This window comes from Lepisma saccharinum, chromosome 7 (assembly GCF_977018435.1).
Source record: "Lepisma saccharinum chromosome 7, izLepSacc3.1, whole genome shotgun sequence".
Lineage (NCBI taxonomy): Eukaryota > Metazoa > Arthropoda > Insecta > Zygentoma > Lepismatidae > Lepisma > Lepisma saccharinum.
This window is the reverse complement of record NC_139235.1, coordinates 35,973,173-35,996,640: the sequence shown is the minus strand read 5'-3', so window position 1 is coordinate 35,996,640 and position 23,468 is coordinate 35,973,173. Positions and strand designations below refer to the sequence as shown.

The 23,468-nt window shown below is 39.8% G+C and overlaps 1 protein-coding gene across 1 annotated transcript in view; it reads left to right on the top strand.

Annotated features, from left to right (window-relative positions):
* Positions 1-23,468, top strand: part of LOC145989806 (peptidyl-prolyl cis-trans isomerase FKBP2-like) — a 221,684-nt gene that overhangs the window by 17,945 nt on the left and 180,271 nt on the right. The window lies entirely within an intron of this gene.

The window sequence follows — 23,468 nt, the reverse complement described above, 5'->3', positions numbered from 1 at the left end:
TGTAATATTGTGTAAATTTAATGGGCATCGTGTCGGAGATGTAAGAAAAAACATGACATTTCATCAACTTCCGCTTCCTACTGATAACTCTCCGGTTGCGAATCCCATATGCATTTGTGAAATACGCACCCGGGATTCCTTGATTACAATGCGACGACGCCACCACTGCGCCATCGGGGAGGCCCTTACTAACAATTGGGCCTGTGACATTAACAGTCGCAGAGCTACTTATGGGTACAGTGGGATCTATAAGTATTACCATGCAAATTGACCATCACCACGTTTACTCCATTTGTTTTATGCAATGACAGCTTCAAGAACTGACACAAAACACCAAACAATCTGCTTACAACCTCTGAACCAGTATACGCAAAATTACAGTCCTTAAGAATACGTAGGATGTAGATAAAAACCAACGAAAATAGTCATGAATAGGCTTCGGATAATTATGCATATTGCATATGCAACTACATATTTAAGGATTTTTAACTCAAAATGTATATTTCATATGCAGGTGCATATTTCTATGAAAAGAAGTTGATGTTGCGGATATTTCTCTTGCGTGAAAGATTCCATTCGTTGATTAGAAAACAAAGGGTTACAACTTCAAACAAGCATTAAAATTATAGAAGACGTTAAAGAGGCCCTCGCCCAGGTTGAAGATCCTGTGTATGTACAGAAATTGGATGCAACAATGGTGAAAGTTTTGCAAAATTCTGCATACAAATGGACAACGTGCGGATGATCTGGAACTTGATGTGTCTGACTTTGTTGCCCTAAAAAACAGTCAACTTGTATCTTGCGAAGTGCAACGTGTGGTTCTGAATATAAGACTATTCTAGCTGAAAACAGGAGTTTCAAGTTCGAAAATTTGAGACATCATGTTGTTATAAAATGCAATCATGATCTTGATCTGTAATGTATTGTGTTTCGTTAAACACAGAACCATTAATTGAAAAAAAAACCTGTGTAGCGAATGAGCATTCAGAATAATGCATATTCATTGCCTGGCATGTAATTTTTTATAGTTTGTAATATACAGCATTTACAAATTAAACGGGTTTTTAAAGTGTATATCCCTACTTTCTTTATTTTCTATTCTATTACACGAGTCACATCAAAACCTTAGAGTCCAATATAAATTGTACGGCAGACTATATACAGCCCAAATTTAAATGAGGTATCAACTGTTATTTACAAGACGACCTCAAGACTGCAACACTAATCAAGTGAGGCTGCTGAAACACACCCTAATCTTAACAAACAAAGTAACTAATCAAGCGAGCTTCAAAACGCCATTTTTGTTATTTTAAAGATGGCGCCTCCCATACCAACTTGCGCCAGTGAAGAGGAGTGGTTTTTTGCCCCGCTGTCAGCCTAAAACTTACAGAAATTTTCGGCAAATGAAAATTAAATATCTCTGTGTATGCATACCACACCAGCAAGTTTACTATACGAGAGCGACCACAAGGAAGAAACTTTGGACGAAAAGTCCCTTCTTCCGTTCCGCTCGGGCCATAAGGAAGCATGATCCACTCTCCCCCACACAGGAGTCGCGGGTCTGCGCAGGTTTCTTCGCTTGTGGTTCCACTATAATAGAGAAGAAAGTTGGACAATGGCCTCAGTTCGCAGGCATATGGGTGGAAAGACCTTCGCAGTGGCTCATAGGTGACTGCACGTGGACCCCAAAGACTTATTTATCTTAAGTTTTTTTTTAAAATCTAAAGGAACTTTCTAATACTTTACTGTTCAAACCTATCCAATTTCTGGTAATATAAAAGTTGTTGTGTCTGGTACCACTGTAGCAGTGGGAAGGTTTAACCAAGGGTTTAACTACAAACACTGTTGTCGGATAAAGAAATAAGGTACGATTTTTAGCGTCCACTAATGTATGCAGGATTTTTCCGGAGGGTGCTGGAATTGTAAATGTGGACATTGTATAGCAGCGTTCTAGGGGAGGGGCAGGATCATAGGCGCCGACTCCATGGGGCTTGGGGCGGCTCGAGCCCCACCAATGTTAACGATGTGGGGCCAGAGCCTCCCAAATAATTTTACTTAAGAGGATCTAATGTATTATTTTGCTTCTCTTGTAAAGTTTACTCTGAATTGTGCCACATGAACTTAACTTTAAATATACATTTGAAATGTTCTAGAATCTAGACCATCAACTTTGGGGGGGGGGCTATTACCAGAGACAGCAAAACACATGACTTATTAATGTAATTGTGAGTATTGTTAAAATTTTTGCTAAAAAGAGTTTCAAAAGACGATGTGCATGAACTAGGAGAGTGGATGGGACGTTCGGGCTACAAATGGCTCTCGCATGACATTCAGAACGAGATCATTCATATATTAGGGAGATCTGTTTTGCGCTCCGTGGTAGCAGATATATTAAAAATCTGGAATATTTTGCTATTATGTTTGACGAAAGTTGTGACATTTCCATCCGTGGACAATTAATATTCTGCATTCGAACTGTGAATAAAAATTTTGATATTTTTAAGGAATTCATGGGCTTTTATCAGGGGCGGCGCCAGAAATTTTCGACCGGGTGGGCAGAAGCTCCTTATTGATAAATTAGGGTGGGCAGTATAAATGTAAAACCATATATAGTATATATGTGTATGTAAGACGTATGTATCTCCCTCTCTCTACAACTCGCGAATTCCCTCTTACTTCTTTTCCCTTTCCTTTTATTGTTTTCCTCTTTATCTTTTCTAATCTATTCTCGCATCTTGTTCCATTTCCTTTCGTTTTGTCTCGGATGGACACAATTATTTCAAGGAAGTGTTTACACATGCGCAGCCATACCCCAACCAAACATTCTAATCACATTCTTTCATGCATGTTAATACAGTGAAATAAATGTGAATTAGGTTTAAGCTTGTGTTGGAAATACAAGGCACATACTTAATTTTATGTATTCGGCGACTATGACAGAAAGTGCGATGGTAGACCGTCGTGAAGTTTCTCGTAATGTAAATGCATGTTCCTGAGCATAGTATTTTCATCGTATGAGTTTTTGACTGAACGAGTTTCTTACTCCTTGGGGGTCACTTTTCTTAGCTTACAAGGTTTGTACAACTGAGAAATCTATCTGAATGTTTGTAGTAGCGGCGATTGGGTGCCAACATTTGAGGGGCAAGGACAATATACTTATTCTTGGTAGAAAAGGCTTAGCATAAAGAGACCATAGTGCGGGGGCAAAAAGTGGCAAAATGTGGCGGGGGAACTGCATCCCCCACTTCCCGGTCCTCCTAATCGCCGCCACTGAATGTTTGGATTAAATTAACGTCTTATTAGGAATGATTTAAAACACACACGGAGAACAAATTCTTTGTTCATTGTCCATGGAAGTATTCCTAGGCTAATGAAAGGTTATTTTGACAAAATATCACTCATAAGTAATAAACAAGTAAGATTGAAAAATCTGTTCAGAATTGAATAGATTATTACCTAAGTTGCTATTCGTTTTCTGAACTGTCATGTTACTAATGCGGGAGAAGCAATACACGTATGGTCACATGAACATATTTTTTGAGGTAACAAAATGATTTAGGACACAGGGAATTCATCGAAGTTGATCACCGTGCCAGAAATAATTCATCTATTTTTCATAGATGGCTTGGGTTGTATGGTGTGACCATTTCGAACACACTAGAATTTCAACCTCTAGCCTGGGCAGCATACCCTGGAAACTTTATTCTTTCAGGGCAACGAGTCCCTGGCGCTTGGAACCACTGTCAAAGTAATAATTTATGAGGATTTGTATTTTGAGTGTCAGTATGTGTTTGTTTTCGCCCCTTCGTTACTTTCATCTAAATCAATTGAACCTTATCGTCGCCATTATCAAAATTAACAGAAAAATGGCTTTAAATAAAACAAATCAACCAGAACTTACTCTTCAAAAAATGGAATTTCATTAGTCCATAGCTCTTAGAAAGTTGAGGTGGTAGTTTCAATTGCACAGCGTTTCATTAGTGGATCAAGGCAGCTAATTCCGTGAACAATGACGTTGTTTTCCGAAAGTCTCAAATATTTGTCTCAGGCAATCACCCTCTTAAAATGGACGCATCTTCTGTGGTGATAAAATGCCACGTTTGGTGCGAGTTCTTTCTGTATATTCTTCCCCAATGGCATAACGCTGTCGCATTATAATGAAGAGGTCCTGTGTTCGACTTCCCCCTCCTCTGCTGGAAGCACAATGCACACAGGTTCAGACTACACGTTAAACTGTAGGTTTAGTCCCGATTAGCCTATCTGAGCATAAAAGTAGGCTTAAAACGAAAACTAACAAAATCGTCTTCTGGATACTTCGTGACATAACTTTCTTTCTTTACTTCAACTGTATCTACAGATTCTGTTTAATGTGGCAAAATTTATGTGTGGGACGAGGATTTCTAAATAGGATAAGCCACTCATTAGTAATTGAATAATTCTGTAGCTTTTTCCATACATAACTTGTTTATTAAAATTTATTCACTTCAGTATTGTAGTGATTATTGTGATTCCTTCTTATTAGTAGAATAAATATATATAAAGTTGATATTTCGCATACCATATTGATATTGGAAGACAACAGATATATAAAAATTGTAATGAAATAAAAAGGACACTTCTGAAATTTCAATGGAGAGCTAATTAAAACTATATTATACTCTCTAGCATACTTAAACCCGAAGGTTTGTGGCTGCAGCAACACAAGCCTTCCATCTGCCCCTATTCGGAGCAAGATCAATCCAATCTTTCCCATCCTTGCCGATTTCTTTTAAGTCCATCTCAACGTTATTCCTCCATCTTCGTCTTGGCCTTCCTAATGGTCTCTTACCATCAGGTTTCCCAACAAGAATCCTATAAACTCTTCTTTCCTCTACCATTCGTGTCACATGGCCAATTAAGTCTTCTTGATTAAATTATTCTAATAATAATAATAATAATAATTAAAAAGTTGAAATAATGTATTGTGTTACCGGAGGAAGTAACGCTAAGATGATGTTTTTATTTGTTTATTTGGAGATTATTTTAACCATACCCAGACCGGGATTTATATACGTATGTGGAGGCCCGGAGCTGCAGCCCTTAAGTTCACCCTAAATTCTGATCTAATCTTGATCATACCCAGCATAATAATTTTGAGCCTCCTAAGCCTACTAACTGCTTTTAAACATGGAAGTATTCATTTGATCACAGTTTTTGTTTCAATATCTCTAGTAATTGCTTTCACTTTCTAATGACAAAATTGGCTTTTTATGGGTTGATAATATGTTAACATTTCTAGCATAGATAATATTCACAAGTAAAATATACATGTTATGAACACCAGAATACACTTATTTAACGAATCATTCATATCAAGTATATGTAGGTACTTATTGAATTTGATTGGGTGAGCAATCGGGTGGGCACAGGAATTTTTGGGTGGGCGCTTGCCCACCCGTGCCCACCCCTGTCGCCGTCCCTGGCTTTTATGAGATTCCGAACACTGAGGCCAAAACTTAAAAAAGGAGAGAGTGAGTCATTCATAAATTTATTTCAGTGATCAGAGGCCCCCCCCCCCAATAATTTTGACAAGTCGGCGCCCCTGGGCAGGATACAATAAAGTATTTCTTTTGATTTCATCTAACCACCATTCGTCATCACGATCAGCCCAAAGAATAGAAAAGTGCAACTTTTTTTTCATTGTATTGTCCATTTGGTTACATGTTTTAGGAGGTTTTTGTGCCTACAATACAAATCCACACCCATGTAACCAAACAACACAATGAAAAAAAAGTTGCACTTTTCTATTCTTTGGGCTGATCGTGATGACGAATGGTGGTTAGATGAAATTAGAAGAAAGTTCCTTTAGATTAAAAAAAAAACAACTTAAATTTAAGGTTACCTAACACTGTGAAGAGGGGTCACGCGTAGCGTAGTGGTTAGAACTCTAGCTTTGATGCGAGCGGTACCAGTCTTGGCGAGAACTCCCAAAATTTCTGTTTTGACCCAGCATCGTGAGCACAATTGAGCAGTTACTTGTAAAGAGATTAACGCTGATTGTTGTTCGAATTCAGAAAATCAAACGTGCAGCGGTAAACAATGGGAAGGCGGACTGTTGACTGTGTATTTTTGTCGGCTTAGCCTTTGTCTTCATTAGCCGCTAGTACAACGAACCAAGTATTTTCCTTACTTTCTTACTGGTAATTATTGCAGCTGATACAAAAAAAACCCACTTTTTTTCTCTTGAAAATCATAGGGGCTCATATTTTATTTTAAAGAATTTGTGTTTGTTTTCAAGGCATTCTTCACTCTTTAAAGACGTGCGTGTTTGGAATGCAATACTTTCCTCCGAACTACATGGCAATAATTATTCAAATATTTATTGTTATTATTATTGTCACAGATCTTTCACTGTGATAAATTGGCCATTTCTTTAAAAAAATCGTATTTCAAAAGCCCAAGGGGGGGTTAAACCCGGTAACCCCCCTTGCGTACGCCACTGATTAAACCTTCTCTATGTCCCCTGAGAACCAAATTACAGGTGGATAATATTGTTATTACATCTAAAATTCTTTTAAAGATTTCACGCCACCTTGTTCCAACATTGTTTGAACATCTTTATGATTTTTGCAGGCACTATAAGTGACACCTCGTACATTGTCGTGAATACGGCACATTACTTGTTCTTTGATTTTTTACTTAAACCTTTGCAATCATTAATTAATTAATCATAATTAATCAGGCAAACAACCAGCACGGTTCACAATGAACATAACCAAAACCTCTATTTTCTGTCCAGCGACCTATTCAATTACTTGAACTATTCAGGTAATGAAAGTTTTCTTCTAATCTGGTAATCCACTTTCTACTTGTCTAATAATTAACATTTTCTGTTTGCAGCTGCAGGGGCACAAACATATATAATATGTTTGGTTGAAAATATGTTTTAACATCGAAAGTAAAACTTTTGTGAACTATCGGTCTTTCTTAATTTATCATTCGTACTGCGCCCCCGAAGCCCGTGCGCTCCCCCGCGCCTTGAGGGTTGCGGGGGTGTTACTTACGCTTTTGGCTATACGACGACGGGGGATGATCATGGCTTTTATGGAAGTAACGTTGAGGTTAAGCGATATTTTAAAATATTGCGAATACGATGTGAATACAGATAAGGTAGGTGAACCAAAGGTAGCCCTAGTTAAGCTTCTAGGGCAATTTACAAATCTCTAATGAGAGATAAATTTCTGAAATTAAAAGAAATATCTCCTATAACTAATTACACAACGTGTACCAAATGGATATTTTGTAACATTGCTTGTAACTTTAAAAAAAAAATACAAAACCGTTACATCTGTTTCCAAGGTGGGCCATGGGTCCCTTATAGTTGGCTTAGAAAAGGATGCTTGTGCTCAAGAAAACATATTCATTCATGTTTATTCACGTTTCTACATCTTATTAGAGAAAATTGTTGGTGTTAAACGTTTGATTGTTGATATGCATTATATACAGTAACGATGAATAGCCGACCTCCGTGGAGGACTGGTCTACACAACCCTACGACGCCAGGTGTTCCTCAATAACTTAAAATGGCTGCTGGCAGCCCGAGACAGTTCGTTTTCTGCATGGTGCATCTGAGGGAGACTTCGTATTTTAACGTAGAGCCATTTGTTAGCTGTGTTAAATACTAATGTGATTTTCGTAATGTGGGCCTCCTTGGGAACACGGGCTACTTTGGCTCACCTACCTTATATTTAAGCAATAGGCTATATGTTTACTTTAGGTACTGTAGGCTCACTTTCATGTTTCCAAACATAAAACTTACAAAACTGCTCAGGGTCACTGCCATTTGTGTACTGAGCCTTATTCTTACCAATTTGTCTGCTTGACTATTAATGTGAACAGCACCCTCCCCCCCTTCCAAACCGATTCTAAAGGCATAAGAGGTGGTGTTTCATTTCAACCCCATCGCCTCGATCACCCCACAGGTAGGTAGAAAAACTGTACATAATAACCATAACTAAAAATCAATAACAAGTCAATCAAACGAAACGATCCCCACAATTTTTGTGTTAAAATATATATAGAATTGTTATAAAATGTTGTCCCTTCTGTGGGCACTCCCGAATACAGGAACTATGACGAAGGTATAGCTGAGCTGAGAACGAAGCATTTAATTACGATAGGCAAGAATTACACAGAAAACAAAGGCGAGACTAATATACACGCACTGATCCTTCATGGTCGGATAAGGAAATTACGGATAATGAAGTTAAAAGCAGGTGCCATCTTTTCTTACCGACTAGTAGAGAACCCCTCCCTTCTTCATTTATCTCGCCGATAATTTACAATAATGCTAACATTATTGAGGAGAAATATTCTCTATCATTGTTGTGTAGAAACTAGAATCACCGTAAACAACAAGTTTAGTTTCAATTGTTCTAAATTCCTTACCTTTTTTTCGCTTCCCACAACAATCAGGCAAAAGCAAAAATAATATTCAGTGCATTACAGCCCCTACTCCATTTGCAATTCGAGTACAGTAGTTCCTCTTGTTGTTTTAGCCCTTGGGCGGAGTTTGAGCTTTTGCTTTTTGGGGGGCCAGACTCTGGGAGAAGCATATGATGTACCTGAGGGTTGTTGAATATCCCCTAGCTTATAAGGAGTCCGAAGACCTTCCCCCGGAAATTGAAAAAAAAACAACTTAAAAACACTGAGTTCTAGGCCTTTTAGATTTGAAAATGTTAAATTTCCTCGCTTAAGTAAACGAAAATTAATTAGTAGGCCTATATTGGTTGTCAGTTTTAAAAGAAGCAAAACAGTACGATTATTGATTCAACACAAAGTCATTTTACGTTTTTCTTTCTTCAAATTGTACACATGAATCAAATCGTCTAAGACCTGCTATTGCGGCGCAATTACCGCACATGCCATCATGACAAACGTCAAGATTTGCGGTATGGCTTCATAACAAAAATGTAGTAACTGAACTTAATCATGTGTTATTTTTTTAGTCTCATTTAAGTTGAGGGGTCAGGCCCCCCTGCCCCCCCCCATGTTTCAGCCACTCATGTATTAGTGTGTATACTCTGTTCTGGCTATCTCTGAAGGAGGCGAATGAAAAGAAGTATCTGCGCAATTAGTGACGGGAGACAGTTCAATCAATGAACGCATGAGAGGGAATGGGATTGTGTGGAGGGGGAATGACTGCAGTTATCAGCCTTCGCAGCAGCGTGTACTGCTTCGATCTGTCCTCTCGATTTTCCCCCTTCTCTGTTGTGCATATTTTTGGCTTTACTGGGGATATTTCTGCACTTTTCTGACATATTTTTAATTTTTTATGACATATTTTTCATTTTTTTTACATAATTACATACATATTTTACAGTTTTACAGAACAAAGTCCTGGACCCTAGTGATTTAGAATTACTTTTCCCATAATCAGAGCCATCTGGGGTCCGTTCGAAGCATCGGATTGCGGTGAAATTTGGTGTAGAGGCTATGGAGACCACGAGGAAGCGAATACCGATGGGAATGGTTGGGTGTTATGTCAGGACCTCGGGGTGGCCATGGTAACGGCAATCCTCTAGCAGTCCACCTGTTAGGAAATCGCTAAGTAAACCAAATCAAACAAATGATTCAAATTTCCGCTCCAGGAGTTCCAACCAATGACGCTTATGAGTACATGCTTGACGAACGGTATGCATCCAGCTCACTTCTATGCTGATGACACACACGTATACCTACCTACCACGCCAATTACAGTTAGACGTGATGTTATGGTCCTCAACGATGAATCGGAAAGAATTTACACTTAGAGTGATTCCAATGGACTGATATTAAATCCCAACAAATCCACATACATGTTACTGGGGAACAGACAATCAATTACAAACGACAAGTATAACAACATGGTCTTGAAAATACGTGGGACATGCATACCGCATAAAACAACATCTAAAAACTTGGATTTGGTGATTGATAGTTCTCTTACTTGGACAGAACACATCAATGGACTCAGAAATTTATATAGGTCTCAAAATTATCTAACAAAAAAGTTAAATCGAAGCTCGCCGAGCTCTTATTGTGGTCACTCTTTGATTACTGTGATGTAGTTTATGGCCCTGGGGTCTCAGTCAGAGATAAAAGGAAAATTCATGTGATGCAATATTCTTGTATACGATTTGCATTGAACAAGAAAATATGAACATATCCTGCCTCATTTGAACACAAAGAAAATATTAACAATGGACGGAACAAGGCATCTGCACTATATCACTTTCGTAAACAAAATGTTAAAAGTAAGTATACCAGATTATCTATTCAGAAAACTTAAAATAGGCACTCAAATACACTCACACTCCACGCGAGGGCATAACAAACTTTTTACATGTCATTACAGTACCGCCTCCTTCAAATCATCATTCTCGGTAAATGCAGTTTCAACCTGGAATAGATTGCCCATAACAATAACTAACCAATCAACACCGCATGTTCTTAAATCCAAACCAAAGGACTATCTGCTATGTAAACAGTTTGTATCTAAAAGCACACATGAATAAAAAAAACACATCCCACAATGTTTAATTTCAATGTAAGACAGGGACGGCGCCAGGGGTGGGCACGGGTGGGCAAGTGCCCACCCAAAAATTCCTGTGCCCACCCGATTGCCCACCCAATCAAATTCAATAAGTACATATACTTGGAGATATATGAATAATTCGATAAATAAGTGTATCCTGGTGTTCATAACATATATATTTTACTTGTGAATATTATCTATGCTAGAAATATTCACATATTATCAACCCATAAAAAGCCAATTTTGTTATTAGAAAGTGAAAGTAAATACTAGAGCTATTGAAACAAAATGAACTTGTGGACTGCAGCTCCGAGCCTCCACATTACGTATATAAATTCCGATCTGGGTATGGTTAAAATAATCTCCAAATAAACAAATAAAAACATCATCTTACCGTTACTTCCTCCGGCAACACAATACATTATTTTGATATTTTTAATTATTATTATTAGAATAATTTAATCAAGAATACTTAGATGGGCAGGGCATGTGACACGAATGGCAGAGGAAGAAAATAGTTTACAGGATTCTTGTTGGGAAACCTGATGGCAAGAGACCAGTAGGAAAGCCAAGACGAGGATGGAGGGATAACGTTGAGATGGACCTAAAAGAAATCGGCAAGGATCGAAATGATTGGATTGATCTTGCCCCGAATAGGGACAGATGGAAGGCTTCTGTTGCTGAAGCCATAAACCTTCGGGTTTAATTATGCTAGAGATTATAATATACTTTTAATTAGCTCTGTATTAAAATTCCAGAAGTGTCCCTTTTTTTATTTCATTACAATTTTTATATACTTGTTATCTTCAAATATCAATATGGTATGCGAAATATCAACTTTATATTCATTTTACTAATAAGAAGGAATCACAATAGTCACTACAATACTGCAGTGAATAAATTTTAATAAACCAGTTATGTATGGAAAAAGCTACAGAATTATTCAATTGCTAATGAGTGGCTTATCCTATTTAGAAATCCTCGTTTCATACATAAATTTTGCCACATGAATCTGCCGAAAATGTCAACAGAATCTGTACATGCAGCTCAAGTAAAGAAAAAAGTTATGTCACGAAGTATCCAGAAGACGATTTTGTTAGTTTGTTTTTAAGCCCACTTTTATGCTCAGATAGGCTAATCGGGACTAAACCTACAGTTTAACGTGGAACCAGTGTGCATTGTGCTTCCACCAGAGGAGGGGGGAGTCGAACACAGGACGTCTTCATTATAATGCGACAGCGTTATGCCTTTGGGGAAAAATATACAGAAAAAACTCGCACCAAACGTGGCATTTTATCACCACAGAAGATGCGTCCATTTTAGGAGGGTTATTGCCTGAGACGAACATTTGAGACTTTCGGAAAACAACATCATTGTTCACGGAATTAGCTGCCTTGACTTGATCCATTAATGAAACGCTGTGCAATTGAAACTACCATCTCAACTTTCTAAGAGGTATGAACTAATGTAACTCCATTTTTGGAAGAGTAAGTTGTGGTTGATTTGTTATATTTAACCTTTAAACAGCCGAGCCGGTTTTCGAAAGTAACCCCTCTCTCGCGGCGGTCTTTGCGCGCAATTTTTAAATTTTTGCACTTATTTCAGAAAAACGTTATATCCCTGAGACTATTTGAGCAATCTACTTCGGATAAATTTTGTTTGAAAACAAAAACATGGGAGCACGCGACCGTGTACAATTTAGAAAACCCAAGTGAGAAAAACGGGGTTGGGAGGGGCCAAGTCCCCAAATTTCAATGAAAAACAAATCTGGCGTTCGCCTCCTCTTCTCCCGTTATTTTGAAAAAATGGCGCAAAAATTTGCATTGTTTTCAAAGAGTAGACCTTTTGCAACAAAGTGAAACTTGTTTCAAGTTCTAGTTCTCATACAAGCTGAAATATGACGCAATATGTACAATTTGCATTTTGGCTAAAAATAGCTAATTTGCATATTAGAGAAAGGGGGAGGGGGGTTCTTCCAGATGACATTTCAAAGTCTTATCTCAACATCTGTCAGCGTTTACAACCTCACATACAAGTATGAAGGTCCTAAAAGCACGTGAATGTTGTAATCGGCACCATGGGTCATATATGACCCATTGGCTGTTTAAAGGTTAAAGTCATTTTTCTGCTAATTTTGATAATGACGACGATGAGGTTCAATGGTGATTAGATTAAAGTTACGAAGGGGCGAAAACAAACACAAGCTGACACTCAAAATACAAACCCTCATAAATTATTACTTTGACAGTGGTTCCAAGCACCAGGGACTCGTTGCCCTGAAAGAATAAAGTTTCCAGGGTGTGCTGCACAGGATAGAGGTTGACATTCTAGTGTGTTCGAAATGGTCAGGCCATGCAACCCAAGTCATTATGAAAAATATATGAATTATTACTGGCACGGTGATCAACTTCGATGAATTCCTTGTGTCCTAAATCATTTTGTCACCTCAAAAAATATGTTCATGTAACCATACGTGTATTGCTTCTCCCGCATTAGTAACATGAGAGTTCAGAAAACGAATAGCAACTTAGGTAATAATCTCTTCAATTCTGAACAGATTTTTTGATCTTACTTGTTTGTGAGTGATATTCTGTCAAAATAGCCTTTCATTAGCCTAGGAATACTTCATGGACAACGAACAAAGAATTTGATTTCCTTGTATGTTTTAAATCATTCCTAATAAGACGTTCATTTTAATCCAAACATTCAGTGGCGGCGATTAGGAGGAGCGAGAAGTGGGGGATGCAGTTCCGCCGCCACATTTTGCCACTTTTTGCCCCCGCACTATGGTCTCTTTATGCTAAGCCTTTCCTACCAAGAAAAAGTATATTGTCCTTGCCCCTCAAATGTTGGAACCCAATCGCTGCTACTACAAACATTCAGATAGATTTGTCAGTTGTACAAACCTTCTAAGCTAAGAAAAGTAATCCCCAAGGAGTAAGAAAACTCTATCAGTCAAAAACTCATACGATGAAAATACTATGCTCAGGCACATGCATTTAAATTACGAGAAACTTCACGATTGTCTACCATCGCACTATCTATCATTGTCGCCGAATACATAAAATCAAGTATGTGTCTTGTATTTTCAACACAAGTTTAAACCTAATTCACATTTATTTCACTGTATTAACATGCATGAAAGAATGTGATTAGAATGTATTGCTGGGGTATGGCTGCGCATGTGTAAACACTTCCTTGAAATAATTGTGTCCATCAGAGACAAAACGAAAGGAAATGGAACAAGATGCGAGAATAGATTAGAAAAGAATAAAGAGGAAAACAAGGAAAGGGAAAAGAAGTAAGAGGAAAATCGGGAGTGTAAGAGAGAAGGGGATACATACAACTTACGTACACATACATGGTCTTACATTTATACTGCCCACCCTAATCTATCAATAAGGAGCTTCTGCTCACCCGGTCGAAAATTTCTGGCGCCGCCCCTGATGTAAGAACTTGATATTACTTCATGTCAAATATTTCTCTTCTTGCACCATTAAACATTCACAAATATGCATTTACGTGTACATGTGTGTGTGAACTTGTATACTTAATATTGTATTTAATGAGTATTTAAAATTTAGTTTTATGTAGTTTTATGTGTGTACATATACTCATTAATTGTATATTTACAGTTCTTATTTGATTTCAAATTGTCCATACGTTTTTCTTTAATTTTTCTTACTTATTTACTATTATTATTATTATTATGTTTTCTTTTTTCTTATTGGATATATATACCGTTGTAACTGTAGACTGTATTCTGACAAGAGTTAGGTGGGAGAACAGTGTACAGTCATGGAAAAAAGTTCTTCCCCATAAGGATTTAATAGGAGCAAGTAATGCAGGAGGGTAGGCAACACATATTGCACCCTTCGATGATCGGGTGATTTTGCCTGTCTTAACACCGAGAAATGTGTTCCACGATTAGGTCAACATGACAGGAAAGCAAAGAGGGTCACGTGACTATTGGTTACGTGGAGTGTTGTGCTTCTCCACGTCCCCAGTTCTTGATCCACATTGCAGAAAAAGTAGAGCTGCATGCAATATATGAAAATAGGTTGTTTTCAACTACACGCTTAATTATGATTTTGCCAATTGTAAATCTATCAGACGTGTCTCCCGATTTAGTCGGGACAGTCTTTTACTTTGAATTCCTGTTTGTCATAGGCGTAACTTGACGGGAGCAGAAAGGGCATTTGTAACCCCCCCCCAAAAATCAGGTTTCTTAAAGCTGCTAAAACAGGAATTAAATACTATGATTTGACGCGTCCAAAAAAAGTATTATATTGAAAGATTTTTCCCAAATACGTAGATAGCAATTTAATAGTTTGAAAGTGTCTCAGATTTGTTTATTGTCACAACTTAGTGTGGCACAGGTCTACTACAAAAGTGGAATTTCGTAACAGAAATATGAACCCACTCCTTTTATTTCGTAGCCGATTTCATCTTGAAACTGAAATTAAGAATATTAGTTAACAATGTCATTGGTAAACAATAAAAAAATGTGTTAGACCCAATTCTTTAATACCTTATCATAATCTTTATCGAAAGTTTAAATTTTGTTGTAAGTCCACTTTATGCAAAAAAAAGGTAAAGTTCTCACCTGTGCTTGGCGCTACGCCATGAAGGCGTATAGGGGGTGTGGGGGTAACGCCCCACACTTTCTTGATTCGTTCGTGAGTGGGGGTGATGTGATCAGCATCACGCCCCTGACCGCCTTTACCCCCAGGGTTTCCCCCAGGTACCCATGTCATTCGACGCTGGGTGGGCGCTGGGGCCGCTTCCAACGTTAGAAAAGTAGAGCAATCAACCCGGTTCACCAACCGAAAATGAGGCTCGGTGAGGCTCGCCTTAATAGATTTCTCTCGTAAGGCATGAGCCTCATTTTCTCGCAGTGTTACCAACTCCTCACCCGAAAAAATCACCAAGGTTTTTGGGTCTAACCTAACCTAAGGCAAAGAGTTGGCAACACTGCAAAGCAAGCCTCAAACAGTGTTGCCAACTTGTTCTTGACGTATTTTTTATTTTACGATGTTTTATGCACTAAACTAACCTACAATGAGAGTAGAGTAGTGTCCCGGGTTCACAAACCGAAAATGGCGCTCGGTGGCGCTCGCAGTGTTGCTAACTCCTCACTTGAAAAAATCACCAAGGTTTTTGTTTTTGGGTCTAACCTAACCTCAAGTAAGCTGGCAACACTGCTTGAGGCTTTTCTCGCAGTGTGGCCAACTCCTCACTTAAAAAATCACCAAGATTTTTGTTTTTGGGTCTAACCTAACCTCAAACAAGGAGCTGGCAATACTGCTTGAGGCTTGTCTTGGAGTATTGCTAACTCGGGCAAGGCGTAGCCTTTTGGGTGTATGTTAACCTCACAGTGTTGCCAACTCGGCGTAGTTTTTTACGCTGTATAATTTTTTAGCTTTTTTGTGTGTGAGTGTATATGTGTTACCAACTCGGCGTAGCCTTTTGGGTGTATGTTAACCTCACAGTGTTGCCAACTCGGCGTAGCTTTTTGGGTGTATGTTAACCTCACAGTGTTGCCAACTCGGCGTAGCCTTTTACGCTGTATAATTTTTTAGCTTTTTGTGTGTGAGTGTATATGTGTTGCCAACTTGGCGTAGCCTTTTGGGTGTATGTTAACCTCGCAGTGTTGCCAACTTGGCGTTGCCTTTTGGGTGTATGTTAACCTCGCAGTGTTACCAACTTGACGCAACCTTTTGGATGTATGTTAACCTCACAAACAGTGTTACCAACTCCTCACTCGAAAAAATCACCAAGGTTTTTGGGTCTAATCTAACCTAAAACAGCTGGTAATTTTGCTGAGGCTTGCCTTGTAGTGTTGCCAACTTACTCGAAAAGTTACCAAGATTTTTGGGTCTAACCTAACCTAAAGCAAGGAGCTGGCAATGCTTGAGGCTTGGCTTATAGTGTATAAAGCAATTTGCCAACCTACTGGTATTGTCATAGCTTTTTACGAGAGAGAGGAGAGAGGGGGAAGAGTTAAAACAACTGGCAGCTGCCAACACCTACCTACAGCTTTTTTTTTTGTTTGGTGTAACCTCTAAAGCAACTGGCAAGTTTGCTTGAGGCTTGCCACAGTGCATAAAACAATTTTTTTGCCAACCTACACACACTGGGCAAGGAGAGCCGGCAACAAATATATACTGTTGTAAAAGAGATGGATGGCAGCATAGTATGTGTGTGCGTGTGTGTGTAGCATTATTAACTAGTGTTGGCAACCCACTTACAACTAAAAAAAATAGAGATGCCAACGTTGCTGTAAAAGAGAGAGACCTATCGTGACCTTTGTAAACCTCTCTCGGGGGAACGATGTGCCACACGCGCGCGCGTTGGCGCCTTTATTATTTTCGTATTGCATACAATATTTATTGTGTTTTTTTTTTTTTTAGGATGCCTGGCCCCTAACCCCGCCAGGGTGCGTGGTGCCCAACCCAAAAAGGTTCTAATGGCTGCGGCTCTAGATAACCACACCTCTGTAGAGTTTCACGTGTTTTTTTTTTCCCCAAACTTCCATGAAACCCTACAGAGGACCTCCGTAATGCATGCAACGTGTACTAACGACTCTAGTGTTATTTGATGTTGTAATATTTTTGGATATAGAGTTTTGTGAGATATAGATAATAATAATTATGTTTATTATAATATTTTTTGATGAAGATGGAGAATGTATGTGTGTGTTACAAATAAAGTTGCATGTTTTTTTTCTAGTGTGTGTGTATGTGTATGTGTTTTTGATGTTCGACAGCATCTGAAACGATAAAAAAAAATTTATTGTTAATTTTCTCATGTAAAAACAACAACAACAAAATTTTTGTGCAAAAATTCTGATTGTCTTGTGCTATAGTGCAAAAACTGATGATATTGTAATTCATAACTGATGAAATTAATATTGTAACTGATTTTGAACTAGTGAGCTATTGAAACTGATTGTGCTAGTACAAAAATTTCTTATTGTGCAAGAAAAGAGGTTAAAAACTTGTTAAAACTGCTCTGTGACCCTCTCGTTCTTCACGTCGTGGACAAAGGACTTCTCGGCGACCAGGATGACACTGCATACGGTATCCTCGGGCAACGGACTGTTGAACTCGCAGACGACCTTGATGTTGGTTCGATCGTTGACCACCACCTGCTTTCTCTTAGATGTGTTGATGACAAACATGGGTCTGCGGGTTTTGAATTCGCTGGGCGTGTAGTACATGTCCATGCTTCCCTCGGTCACGCGTTTGAAAGAGGTGTAAGCTTCGTAAAGTTTCAGGTAATCGTCTTTGGTCATGTCGAGGTTGTAATTCTCGCGCGGGAAAACTTCGTTGCGCCCATTCTTCAGATAAACGTTCTTGATCTTGCAGTTGTCGAATTTGCTGGAATTTTTTTCCTGATTTTTATCGCGACCGGTTTGAAAGAGTACCACGACGAAATCTGGCATGTCGAACTGTATGTTGTTGAACTGCGTTGTCACGTCGAATTCCATGTGACTTCCCGACGCCACCTTTTGCACGCACTGGTAACCGTGAAAGTGAATCGGCACCTGCGGACTCTTCAAGATCTCCGCTTTGTACTTGAGGGCGTAGTTTGTTTCGTATTCTACGATCGGCATTCTCAATTCCATGCTCTGGATGACGCACTTGGCCGCTTCAGGTAATGTGTTGGCTATCGGCGTGCCGTCGGCGTTCAAGTTGGTGTATCGCATCAGCGCGTCGTTGTCGTTAGCCGCTCTTCGAAACGTGACGCGCAATCCTCCCTTCCACATGATCTCTTTGTAGTCGGAGAAGAATCCCGGCAGCAGACGCATGGGAAAGAGTACCGTGTGACTTCTAGTCGATATTTTCGTCCCTGCTTCGAATCCTCCTGCTTGATAGTACGCTGCGTCTGTTTTGGATAATTTCAATGTTCCCACTGCCGTCGACGTGATGCCTGGATAATCGATTCTGTCGATGACGGTGTTGTGTTTCCTCACCTCCACCTGCGAGAACAGATGAGGCACGAAGTTGTCCACGAGTATCAAATTTGCATTGGGCGGAAACGCGTCTCCGCTTTCCTTCTTCACCACGTCGAATTGAAGGTAGAGGTCCGCTCTGTGAGGATGAACGAACCCGTCGCCTACGTCCACGTCGTATTCGATCTCCCTGTTTGCTTCGTTGAGATTGGCGAACGTGCGACGGTTCGGAGGAAAAGATTGCAATTCGTAACTTTCGATTTGTTCCATTTTCACTATGCGTGTTATTTATTATACGTTGATCTCCACGATGGCCGTCGTAGTGGCACCTGCGAAATCCACCACCTCTTCTTTCTCGTTCGTCACCACCAACTCTATGTCGTCTATGCGGTTGCGACATACTGGAAAATAGATCGGCGAAGAGGGCGTGTAGATGATCGGTTCCATGAATTCGGAACTTGGTTTAAACGTGGCTATGATTCCCGTCTGCTTGTGACTTCCTAACAATCCGTCCGAGGATTTCGTGATCATGCCTTCCGCCACGTTGCAGTGAACGTTTAGAGTCTCTATGGCTAGAAATTTAGGAATATTGACTGCCGTGTGCTTGATGCCAGCTTCGAGTTTTGTGTTGTTCTCGAAACCTAAAAGTTCACCCATGGTACCCAGGTCCACGGTCTCCGTCGCCGATACGATTTCCACTCTGTGCGTGACCGAATTTTGAGAAAAGTACGTGCCTTTGGGTAATTGAGCTTGCAAAGTGGAAAGATTGTATTGGCCTGGCGTGACGACGATGTGTTCGCTTCCGACGCTAATTTTGTTGTTGTGCTGCGTGACGTTAGGTATGAGGTACATGCTGTAGAATGCACGCAGAGCTACGGATTTAGGATAGACGATGTCGTCGTGCAGCGTGAGTTTCAAGATCGAAGATTCGCTCGTGAGATGGAACACGCCCATCGTGTTTAAGATTCCACAATGCTTTCTGAAAATGTTCCACCGACGGGTTATTTATTTTAGACATGTATGCGAGAACGGAAAGGCATAGGTGGCCGCAGTTAACATCGGTGAAACCCTGGATGCGTTTGTCATTGTAGTAGAGGTTGGCAACACTGAGATACTTCACCAACCTGGCAGGTGGTGTGCCACCGAACGAATCGAAAACAAATGCATTGTTATCGTCAATTTTGAGGTAGCATATCCAATGTGTACCAGGATTTTTGTAACTGTCCAGGTTGACCACGCCATACTCTTTTTTCTTCACAGCAGAGGGTAGAGAATCGGACATGAAAACACCCCTGAAGTTTTTTATTCCCAACAGTTCGATCAGAGATTCAATATCGAAGTTGGACAGGGCTTCTTCTTTTTTTTATATTTCTTCAAAGCATCGAGGTTGCTTTTTTGTTTTTTGGTTATACCTTTCCCCTTCTTCTCCATAGCCAGGTTGTGACGTTTCTGTTCTTCCAATTCTGCCTTGTTCTTCTTCGAGTCGATGACTGTTTTCGCGATGGCAGCGCTACCGCCGGCCAAACTTCCAACGGCCCCCAATGCTGCCAGGATGGCTGGGATGCTGAATATGAAACCTCCGATTTTTTGCTGTTTCCGCGAACGCTGCAAGCGTCTCAATTGAGGTGTGCTGAGAAGTAATTTCATTCCGTGTCCTTTCGTCAAGCAAGAACGTTTCTTCTCGCGTTGTTTCTTGGTGAGTAAACCATCGAGGGCACCTAGATTTTTCAGATTGGAGTATGGTATCTGGTACACGACACCCTTGGGCTTCATGATGATGCTCTATATGTTATCTTCACGGTATGTTATTTATATATATGTTCTGAGATTTTTTTTGTTTTGTGTAATTTTTTTTCGGTATGTTATTTATATATAAATGTTCTGAGATTTTTTTTGTTCCGTGTAATTTTTTTCAAGGATATACTCCGCGCAGAGCCGTTACACAAATTCTATTACGTGCTTTGTTTTCTTACCAAGAAGTTCCTTTGTACCCTTGTACACGATTTGAGTTTTGTTCTCGATTAAAATAGCTAGCTTCTCGTCGGATAACATGTTAGCGTATCGATCTGGTAAAAATAGACTGTATTGTGCGTTGAGGAACAGACGCGCCTTGGGACCATACTGGGTAGAAACAATTGAACCGGAAGTTATCGTGTAAGGTTTGTCCACTTCCAATTCCTGAATTTTTACATATTCGATTGATGAATTTAGCATTTGTTTTAATGCTTGGGCGTCTAGTGATTGTTTATTCATTTTTTTATAAGATGGCAAACACAACTGGAGTTTTTTTTTTTTATGTAGTGTTATTTATATGCCGAAGAAATTTTTTTCACGGTTCGAGAAATTTTTTTATTTCTACACACCCCATCCAAATTTTTGTTTCGTGTTCATGGCGATGGTGGTGCCCAGTGCTGCAATTCTTTCTCCCAGCGAAGCGTCTCTGCTAACGAATCTTTCGAAAGCTGCGTGCTCTAACTTTCTGTCTGCTTCGTGACGTGCATCCAGATCGGTGCGAGTGGTGTTGTAGGCGATGTCGTGATCTTTGCATGCGGCGTCCAACGGATTCACGCCCTTGTCTCCTCTCTCCAATCTTTTCTCGAGTTTGGTACCCGGTCCGCAGTACTGGTAGCCGGGTAAATGCATCTCGAAAGGTAACTTGTTGATGATGTCGTTCACGAGTCCCTTTCCTTCGGCCACGTTCCAGAATCTCGGAGGCAGCGTGTTGATAATTTTAATGAGGTAACCTATGCCCTTGTCGTCGTTCACGATGAAGTTGGAAAGTTTTGTGCTGATCATGTCCACAATTCCTATCTTCTCGTTGTAGAAATTACGATTGCCTGCATTCTCCTCTCCTGCAATAACCAACAAACGGTCTATGAGCTTGCGTACGTCGTCCACAGTAGGGTAGTGTCCCCGGTTCACCAACCGAAAATGGCGCTCGGTGGCGCTCGCAGTGTTGCTAACTCCTCACTTGAAAAAATCACCAAGGTTTTTGTTTTTGGGTCTAACCTAACCTCAAGCAAGCTGGCAACACTGCTTGAGGCTTGCCTTGCAGTGTTGCCAACCCCTCACTCGAAAAAATCGCCAAGGTTTGTTTTTGGGTCTAACCTAACCTAAAGCAAGGAGCTGGTAACGCTGCTTGAGACTTGTTCTGCAGTGTTGCCAACTCCTCACTCGAAAAAAATCACCAAGGTTTGTTTTTGGGTCTAACCTAACCTCAAGCAAGGAGCTGGCAATACTGCTTGAGGCTTGTCTTGGAGTATTGCCAACATTTTACTTGAAAAGTCACCAAGGTTTTTGTTTTTGGGTCTAACCTAACCTCAAGCAAGGAGCTGGCAATACTGCTTGAGGTTTTACAGTGCATAAAGCAATTTGCCAACCTACTGGTATTTTGCCATAGCTTTTTACAAAAAAAAGGAGAGAAGAGAGAGAGGGAAAAGTTAAACAACCGATAGTGTTGCTAATATTTACCTACAGCTTTTTTTTATTTGGTAAGAATTTAGCTAATTTATATACTGGTGTAACATACACTGGGCAAGAGAGCTGGTAATAAATATATACTGCCGTAAAAGAGAGAGGGATGGATGGATGGTAGCACAGTATGTGTGTGCGTGTGTGTATAATATGTAGCATTATTAACTAGAGTGCATTGGCAACCCACCTATAACTAAAAAATAGAGATGCCAATGTTGCTGTAAGCTAAAGAGAGAGACTAAGCTGGCAACAGTGGTGAGCGAATATGCATTATTTCCAAGTCCCGAGCGCCAATGTATATCGTGATTTTTGCAAACCTCTCTCGCGGCAACGATGCGCCACACACACACGTACGTACTTTTTTTTATTTTTGTATTTTTATCTACTGAAGTGACTGAAGGGCAAGCTGAAAATCTGTAGTCAACTCAACCATGTAAAAACTTTGGGTGGGTGACTGCGGGAAGCCATCAATCACAGCCTATCTACAATTTTCATCGACTGTTGGGGGTGACTGAGAGGATAATCTGAAAATCTGTGGTCAACTCAACTGTGTTGTGTGGAAACTTGGGCGGGTAACTATAGGAAACCATCAATCATACAACAGGAAGCTGTCAATCACCTGGGTGTGACTGCAGGAAGTTGTCCATCAAGTTGATGGTATTATTACTCGACAAAAATCAAGATTATTTGTTATTGCCGAAAACTGTGCAAATTTTCAGCTTTTGCGACGGCTATGTGATTGACAGCTTCCTGCAGTTGCACCCAGGCTGTGCGATGAACTCAACGATATTTTTTTCCTGGATTGCACTAAAGGACACACAAGATTCAAATCTACTGGGTGACCACAGGAAGCAATCACTCACACAGCTGTCATAAATTCTGCACGAAACAAGTTCTACTTGTTTCCAGCAAAATACAGCTGGGCGTCAACGATATTTTTTCTAGGAAAGGGCGTTCACGCATAGCTCGAACCGACCTTGAAAGTTTAGCTGTCGGCAGGTATAAGTTTCTATTAGAAACCTCGCGCACATCAGTTGCAGTCGAGTATTGCTACTGGGTAGTTGCATAAAAGTGTACGCTATACCAAGTGTAAATATCAAGTGTAATAGAAGCCGAATTAGTTTGGTCTGTCAGGTGAGTACCATATCAGCATAAGTTATACGCACACAAGTCGCTTGACTAGCTATAATGGATTTGTTATTTTTAAGTCTATTTTATGCACAGTAAGGCTAATCGGGACTGGGCCTACAGTTTCAAGAACTATTTGTGCGGGTATCGAACTTTTGATTACAATGCTATTGCTGTGCCATTGCAGAGGCTAGTAGAAGTACTGATTGATTTGATGTTTTAAATCCACTTTATGCACGTAAGGCTAATCGGGACTGGGCCTACAGTTTTAAGAACCACTTGCACGGATATCAAACTTTTAATTGCAAAACTATTGCAATACTATTGCAGAGGCTAGTGGAAGTACTGATAGAT